Below are 7,861 nucleotides of genomic sequence, written 5' to 3' on the forward strand. Positions count from 1 at the left end.
CATTCTTTACTGGACCTGAGAGGGGACAGCCACACAATGTACAACATAATTATATTAACTCTCAGGTCCAGGGCATGCATACCAGAAATCCCTCGAAATATACAGCTAATGACAAGGTACCCCCTAAATTGTATATCCCCGGATAGCCTGGATCTGAGCGCTCATCATATCCGAATTTGGCTCAGATCCCACAAATGTAGCCAAAACGCCACTGGGGTATAGTTTAGTCCTTTCAGGAGTACAAAATCCAACAAAATAAACGAATAAACAGTTTGTGCGTAAGTTCACCCAGTGTCTTGTTTGGGAGTTTGTTCCCACCGTACGCCACTTTCCTCAGATAAATAGAGTCGAACATAGAGGTGAAACTCGAAAAATTAGAATATAGTGCAAAAGTTTATTTATTTTATTAATAATCATCGCACTTTTGACAAGTCACGGCTTGAACTATCTTGCTTTGCATGTAATGCGTCTATCTCATATATTAGTTTCCCCGTTTACGTTGCATTACTGAAATAAATTTAACTTTTGCACAATATTCTAATTTCTTGAGCCAACCAGCCGACCACTTAGAACGTTTAAGTGTTTGCGGTTTAGGAAGGTGTTATAAAGGTCAAGTCAGGGATGCTTCCAGTCTGATTACTTTGTCCTTGAATTTAAAATTCACTTTGAAATTACTTTGGATTCTTACAGAATAACCCTAGTACTTTAGCACACTTTGAGGTGGTTTGTCACAGTGGCACTCATCATATTTATAAAATACCCAGCAAAAATGCAATGTGTATGTAAAACAAAACCCCCAAAAATATCATCAAAAATTGACATAAACTGATGAAAAAATGTTTTTAAGTCACAATATACATTATATGAGATACTCTGAAGTGTCGGCTTTCAATAATGGTAGGCCTTCACGGGATAATTTAAATTATTTAACTGCTAAAATGCCCCAAAAATGAGACATTGACCCATCCTAGTTCTGTGATGACCTTTCCCTCCTTGTCCTTGACAGGTCGTTCTGGCTTGCTGTACTTCCCAGACAGTTTCTTAGTCATGTCGTACAGCTGTTTAATGTTGCCGTTGTATGCTGTTCTGCTTCAGCTGCCAGTCCATCTATGTGGTCTTCTGCGTATTCCACTTGGACCTTGCCTTTTTCTGCCCTAGTCCTGCTGTTGTTTACTGCCACCTTCTTCTGTTTTCTCTCTTCTATCTTGCCCAAGGTCTCAGCTGTGATCCACTCTTTGTGGTGATGTTTATTTGCTCTGACAACTTCTTTACAGGCTGTTCTCAGTGTCTCTTTTATTGTCTGCCAGCTGGCCTGTACACCGAGTCTTTCCTCTTTCTTGTGCAGCTCATGTAGCACCTCAAACTTGTTCTTCAACTGAAGTCCAAACTCCTCCCTGACGCTGGTGATCCTTAAGCGGCTGACATCATACTTCACTCTACACTGCGTTGTTTCCCTCCAATTCTTCTTTAACTTCAACTGCATGCTGGCTACTACTAGGTGATGGTCAATCTGGTTCTCTGTCACACTATTCGGTGATACCCAGGTGTTTTTGTGGATCTGCTTGTGAGGAAAGATGCTACCTCCAATGACCAGGTTGTTGAGCACACACAATTCCGCAAATCTCTCCCCATTATCGTTCATCACTCCCAGTCCGTGTATCCCCATGACTTGTTCATATCCTGTGTTGTCGGGTCCAATTTTGGCGTTGAAGTCTCCCATAAGGATGACGATGTCTCTGGCTCGGAATGTCTCTACGATTTTCTGCAGTCTATTGTAAAACCCATCCTTTTCTTCATCAGAATCATTGGTTGAAACGTAACTCTGGATGATGTTGAGCTTAACCTTCTTCTGCTTGGTTCTGAAGAATGCTGTGATGATTCTGGGGCCATGCGCCTCCCATCCAATCAGGGCCTTTTTTGCTTGGACAACATAAAGCCTACTCGCTTTGTGTGGGGTGCGTCACTCTCTTCCTACCCAGACCACAGCAACAACTTTCATGTCATCAGTCTCCTCTGTCCTGCTTGTGTCCACCTGGTTTCACTGATGACCAGTATGATCAGGTTGATCTTCTTCTGCCATTGCCGGTTCCAAGCCCAGATAAAAAAGGAGGAGAGTTGGGCCGTGGGGCTAGCAACCTCACCCTGGAAAAACCTCTACCACTACAGTCGCAACAACTTTATCTAAAATTCCGACTGTAAAAACTGAAATAGTCAGGTCTTGTATATGGCACTGTAACTTCACAAGATACTAGCAAAGGCATACATTGGAAGTATTGCTTTACTCAAAAGAGTTATTTGAGCATAATTGGGGGAGGAGGGAGACTGATCATAGTTGCACATATACCATTTACAAAATGCACAGCAAAAATGTTATATTTCTGTAACAAGGGTCTACACAATTTTCTATGGTCCCTGTTTAAAGCTATTGTCCATATTATTGCAGAGTGATTATTGACCATGCTCACAGAATTCCCAAGCCCCGAGGCCTACCCAAGGACTCAGTCCGTGATGTGATAATGAGGATTCATTATTACAAGTCAAAAGAAGGTGGCAGTTTTCTGCGAGCTCCAAAAACCTAAAGCAGCTTCCTGATCTTTTCTCCACCATTGCATTACTCTCTGATTTATCTCCCGCAACAACTGCGTAAATGAAGACATTTGTGCTGGTGGCACAGTCCCTATACAACAGTAGGGTGGCATGCTACTAGGCTTATCCCCCTCAGACTTCTTCTCTCGTTAAATGGGACTGTTGTGGCTCTGAATTTGCTCAAGGCGGGCCTTATCACCATCCAGGCTCTGGGGCTTATCTGGGGAAGACATGGATCTGGCATCTGCTAATTCTCTATCCGCAAAGATATTACTGACTGGAGGGCTATGGCTTACATTGATGAAGGAAAGCTATTGGCTCTTTACTTCCATTCTCCGGTGATGCCAATTTGGGCAGATATGTTAAATGAGGTTTCAGTTTAGACTGGTGTCGGTTTTTCATTTAAAAAAAAAAATGATTATTAAAACAGTCATAAAATTATGTATTTTATATATATTAACACAAAAAAAGGAAAACATAAAAAAACACATAAAACAATAAAAAAACAAAACAGAACCTCACTCGGACATTGAGTTGAGGCAAATTGCATAATTTTTATGTTACCTGGGTTGTAATCTTGATAATTATTGCTTTTGATGCACTTATCACCGCCTATATATCATGATACTATGGATTGTTTCTTGTTTTCACATGTTCTAGCTATGATGTATTGTGTGAGGATTAAGGTCCAGTGTTCTTGATGTGTGCTATTATTCCCCACAAGAGTGATGCACCACCGTCTTTGATATTTCTACTCTTAAAGAATTCCCTATTAGCACCTTTGCTAAGGCTTCACTTTATTTGACCCAAATGCACCATGCATTCTTACATCCCTACCCCAAGTGATTATATAAGGGATTGCATGGCTCTCTTGCTATGTTAAAACTCTCTTACACTTGGGGCCCCTACTTCACAGTTAATATCTCCAACCCCTTTTAAAGTCCTAGTCTACATATTCTGGTAATCAACATGCTATTCCCCTGCATCCATCAGTTCTTTTGTAGGGTTAGCGACATTAGTAAGTCCTGTCCTCGTAGTTTGGAATTCAGTTTTACTATTCTTGCTAATTTTCTTTCCTGTCACCTTGGAAATCCTTCTGTCATCCTTCTCTTTCCTCTACTCCCTTAACTACTCTCTTTATATAACTACTCTCCTGGTCCATGGGGTCCTGCCACGTTCCCCTTGCTGCTCTTTGTTCCACTATCTCTATGGCTACCATCTCAGTCTACTTCCTACATAAAAGACTACAGGTTCCTGTGTTGTGATGTCTTCAACAGACTCACCTTTGTAAATCTAAACTGCTGAAACTATAATCTGCTCCCTATCCTGTGCTAAACCCATTCCCCATCCAAGAGCTTTGGAACCTTTATTCTTATACACAGAGATGGTTCATTCACATTAAAAGCTACACATAATCACAATGATGGTAGCCCCATATTTCTTGTGGGTCTTCTCTAACTAAACCTCTCCTATTAGTTATTCTGTATGCTCTGAATTCCAACTAACTGCAATTTCTTTTCAAAAGCTTAGCTAAGATTAAAGCTATGCAAAAAGGCTGCATGATTAACTTCATCTGGATCCCTTGGTGGATACTGAATATAATCTCTATAAACCACCCACTACTCAAATCCTATGTGTAGTGTATCCAAGGGGACATCCTCCTATTTTCCTCCTCCACTCACAAAAATACTCCAGAGTCAAACTCTCTTTGTCTGAACTCATGACCTTGCAAACTGCAAATCCACTGAACTAGGCCTTACCACATCGTCTGTGGCATAACATACCACTTTTTAGGACTGATAGAAACTTTACTACGTTCGGGAGTTATCCTACCTGAACCCACCTGGTTCGGCTCCTGAACAGGGACCGCCTGCAACTTGTAATAACACCTGAATACCGACCACCCCCTTACGTGTTAACTGCAAAGGAACCAAGTAATTAGTGCTTCCCTTGGGTGGCTGCAATTTTGCATAACCGAACGCATGTGGTTTAAGGAATGGCAGTCATTTTGTCTCCCGAACACAGCTAATGGGACATGATCGTCGAGTGCCTGGAACCATGTTTGAATGCATGACCTAGGGAACAACTGGAAACTCTATCGCTATCTGACCAGCTAGGAGAGCACTCTTCGGGAGAAAGATACCATCAACCAGGAGTAGCATTTGCTCCCTGAAAGCATAGGCAAACCTTCAACAGTATTCATACAGGAACTCCCAAACCTGGACCGGTCAGAACTTTACCACGGTGGCGATTCTCTTCTACTGAATGTATTTGAGCGCTATTTGGTCAACTTGGACGTTCAAATCCAAGCTCTCTGGGGGTATAAAACATGTGGGGTTCCTGTGAATATTCGGGGTACTTTGGGGGATTATAAATATGTTTTGTATGTTTCCCTGTTACTGAGAGATAACTGAGTTACAGTTCCTTGACTAAATTATCTTCCAGACACAGGGACACCAGGGAGTGGCTTGTAATATTCTTGTATGGAGACCCCATGCTGGGGATCTGTGTAGAAATGAAGCATGTTTTGCCTGAATAAACCAGATGACTCCCAGAACTATGTCTCGCCTAGTTACTGCGGAAATACAAGTTATAATCACACAAGGTTCCAGTCTGGCTGAGAGGGAAAATAGCGAAGGTAACTAGTTGGGTTACCTGAAGTCCACTAAATGGTCTGATTACGCTTCTTTACTCATACAAATTTCAGTCAAATATTCTGACCGGGAAAAAGGTTCTTGGAGTCAAGTCCCTGTTGATCGTTTCTTCAAGAATCTCTTTGACTACTTCCAGAATAACATGTACAAACTAGCCTCTGTTCCTGTCAGCTCATAAACCTGTTATTTAAGATTCTCTTATCAAACATTGTCACTCCATGAAAAAGCTTAGAATGACAAATTTCGTCCCCTGCATCAACGTCAAGAGTGTCTGCCATGCCAGAACAAAAGCAATCCATCCAAGTCACTCATTACTCAAATTTTCACTTGCACCCACAAATTCAACAGCGCATTTATACCACATGGAGTATTGGCTGCGCAAATTAGGCTTAACCTACTACTCTCAAGGCAAAGCTTGAAAACTATTAGCTACTAAGTTTAAAGTAAAGAGGATTCAAGCAAAAGTTCCTTACCTGACCACTACCTCAACAGTGCAAATAACCTCTAGTATTGTCAATTAGTTTGCTGCTTTCTATAAATAGATGTACAACCTCACTCAAGACCCAGCTATGCATACCCCCACCACAGCAGAGATGTAAACCTTCCTCGAAGATATATCTCTTCCAGTTGTGGCAGATAACCTTTCAGAACAACTGTCGGCAGGGGAAGACTGGCAGCCTTAGGCCTGTGGGGAAAATCCAGTCAAGTGGCACATTGCACCACCGAATCAGCTCACCATCCATGCACACCTTTTCCTGGTTTTATAACGGATATTGATGTTATGCTAATCAGTAGCTGTGTTCTATACCCAATCTGCGCCGCCATTACGCCGCGGCACTCTGACCTATCTAAATCTCAGTTTCAGAAGCTGATTCCTGCTGGGGGACCTGAAGATCTAGGATATGTTTTAACCCATTAAGTTAACAGAGTGCCCAGGGGCGCCCATTAGCATACAATACAGGGGCGCCCATTTAGATTAAATTGTTATGGTAAACAGTGTTCCTTTAAAAATAACCAATATGTCTACATCTCAGCATGGATGGAACTCTTATCTTGTATTAGTAGTGCAGCGGCATGGATGGTTTAAATTATATTTTTGTACTGGGAAAGACTGCCGGCAGTAAGTTAATATTGGTGAAGCACTGCAGCTCTCTGGCCACTTTTAATGTGAGGCCTTAATTAGAGAGCCGCCTCTGGCCAAGAGATCCTATCTCTGCTTCCGTGGCAGGCTAGCAGGCAGAGACAGCGGCTGTATTTAACATGATTTAGGGTGGCCTGGGGGGCAATTGCCTCCCACCCACACGCCCCATCCCAGCCCATCCATGACTGTTGGCCTTGATAACAATGATGAAATCCTGCCGGCTATCCGTTCATTACCGAAGCATAGGTGCCCACACTGGAAGGGTTCTAAAATTTCTACTACAGAAGTGTTCTCCTCATATCTCCTCTAGCAAATTTTATGCCTACATCCTTATTTATTGTGGACACTGAGTTGTATGATAAAATCTTGGCCACAAAATGCTGCTGACCTGAATCTCAGCATTATATAGTAACGAGTAAATGGGGCATTAACAGCCGAACTACAAATCCGAAATGGAACACGGCAGGGATGCCTTTTGTCCCTTGCTTTTCACTTTAACCCTGGAACCACCATTGTTCGCAATTCATCACAATTCTGATATCACAGGTTATGTATGGAAAGGAACAGAACATATGGTGGCAGCTTATGCCGATGATCTTATTTTCTTTGTTTTGAACCCAAAAATCACACTACAATGCTTAATGAGTTCGATTGTTATTGACAACTATTGGGCTTTAAGCTTAATCTTTCTAAATGTGAGGTCTTGAATGTGACTATATGGTGAATATGCTGCCTTTTTGTTTATTTTTCAATTTCACTGGTGCGTTGGGAAAATTAAGTATTTTGGGTGCTCATGGACCTGGGCCAGCTTAATCAAGATAACTTTTTGCCCCTGTTGAGTAAAATCCAGGATGACCTTCATAAATGGTCCTATCCACATATCTCATGGCATGGATGAGAAGCAGTGATTAAAATAAATACTTTATTGTGATTGTTATATCTCTTTCAAACCATTCCACTCTCTTTACCCAGAGCTTTGCATACTCAGTATTCTTTGCATACTCAGTGGGACGATCTTCTGGATCTGGCAACTCTGTTGGGAGAAGAGGCATGGATCCCCTTGACTCCACTCCGTTACACACAATTGTGGTATAACTATGGTGCTTGAGGGGGCGCCGAGCCCGAAAAGGCGGTTTCCATATTATATCAACATTTTCTGTTGGGATGTAGGAAAGTAAAGAATACTTTTAAAAACCAGTTGGAGAAGCAACATAGTATAACATTTTACCCCCTCGGTGCTTGCACTTTCTTCTTTTAAACTATCTCTTAAACTGTTTTCCCTCATTCTCACATGCTTTTTTCCTAAATGGAAGGGGATAAACTGATGTAGAGAAATGGTGTTGAACAGGAGAATGCTTATTAGTGAATATGATGGGAGGCTGATGTAATAATAGATTCCTTAATTATTTTACCTAATATTTATTGAAACATACACATGAATGGGAGAATGATGGTAGTTAGGGGAAGTTTATTGTTATGT

The 7,861-nt window shown here is 41.6% G+C and overlaps 1 pseudogene; it reads right to left on the reverse strand.

Annotated features, from left to right (window-relative positions):
- Positions 1-926: 926 nt before the first annotated feature.
- LOC134612227 (uncharacterized) lies at positions 927-7,433 on the reverse strand (annotated as a pseudogene).
- Between the last annotated feature and the right edge of the window lie 428 nt (positions 7,434-7,861).

This window comes from Pelobates fuscus, chromosome 5 (genome assembly GCF_036172605.1).
Source record: "Pelobates fuscus isolate aPelFus1 chromosome 5, aPelFus1.pri, whole genome shotgun sequence".
Lineage (NCBI taxonomy): Eukaryota > Metazoa > Chordata > Amphibia > Anura > Pelobatidae > Pelobates > Pelobates fuscus.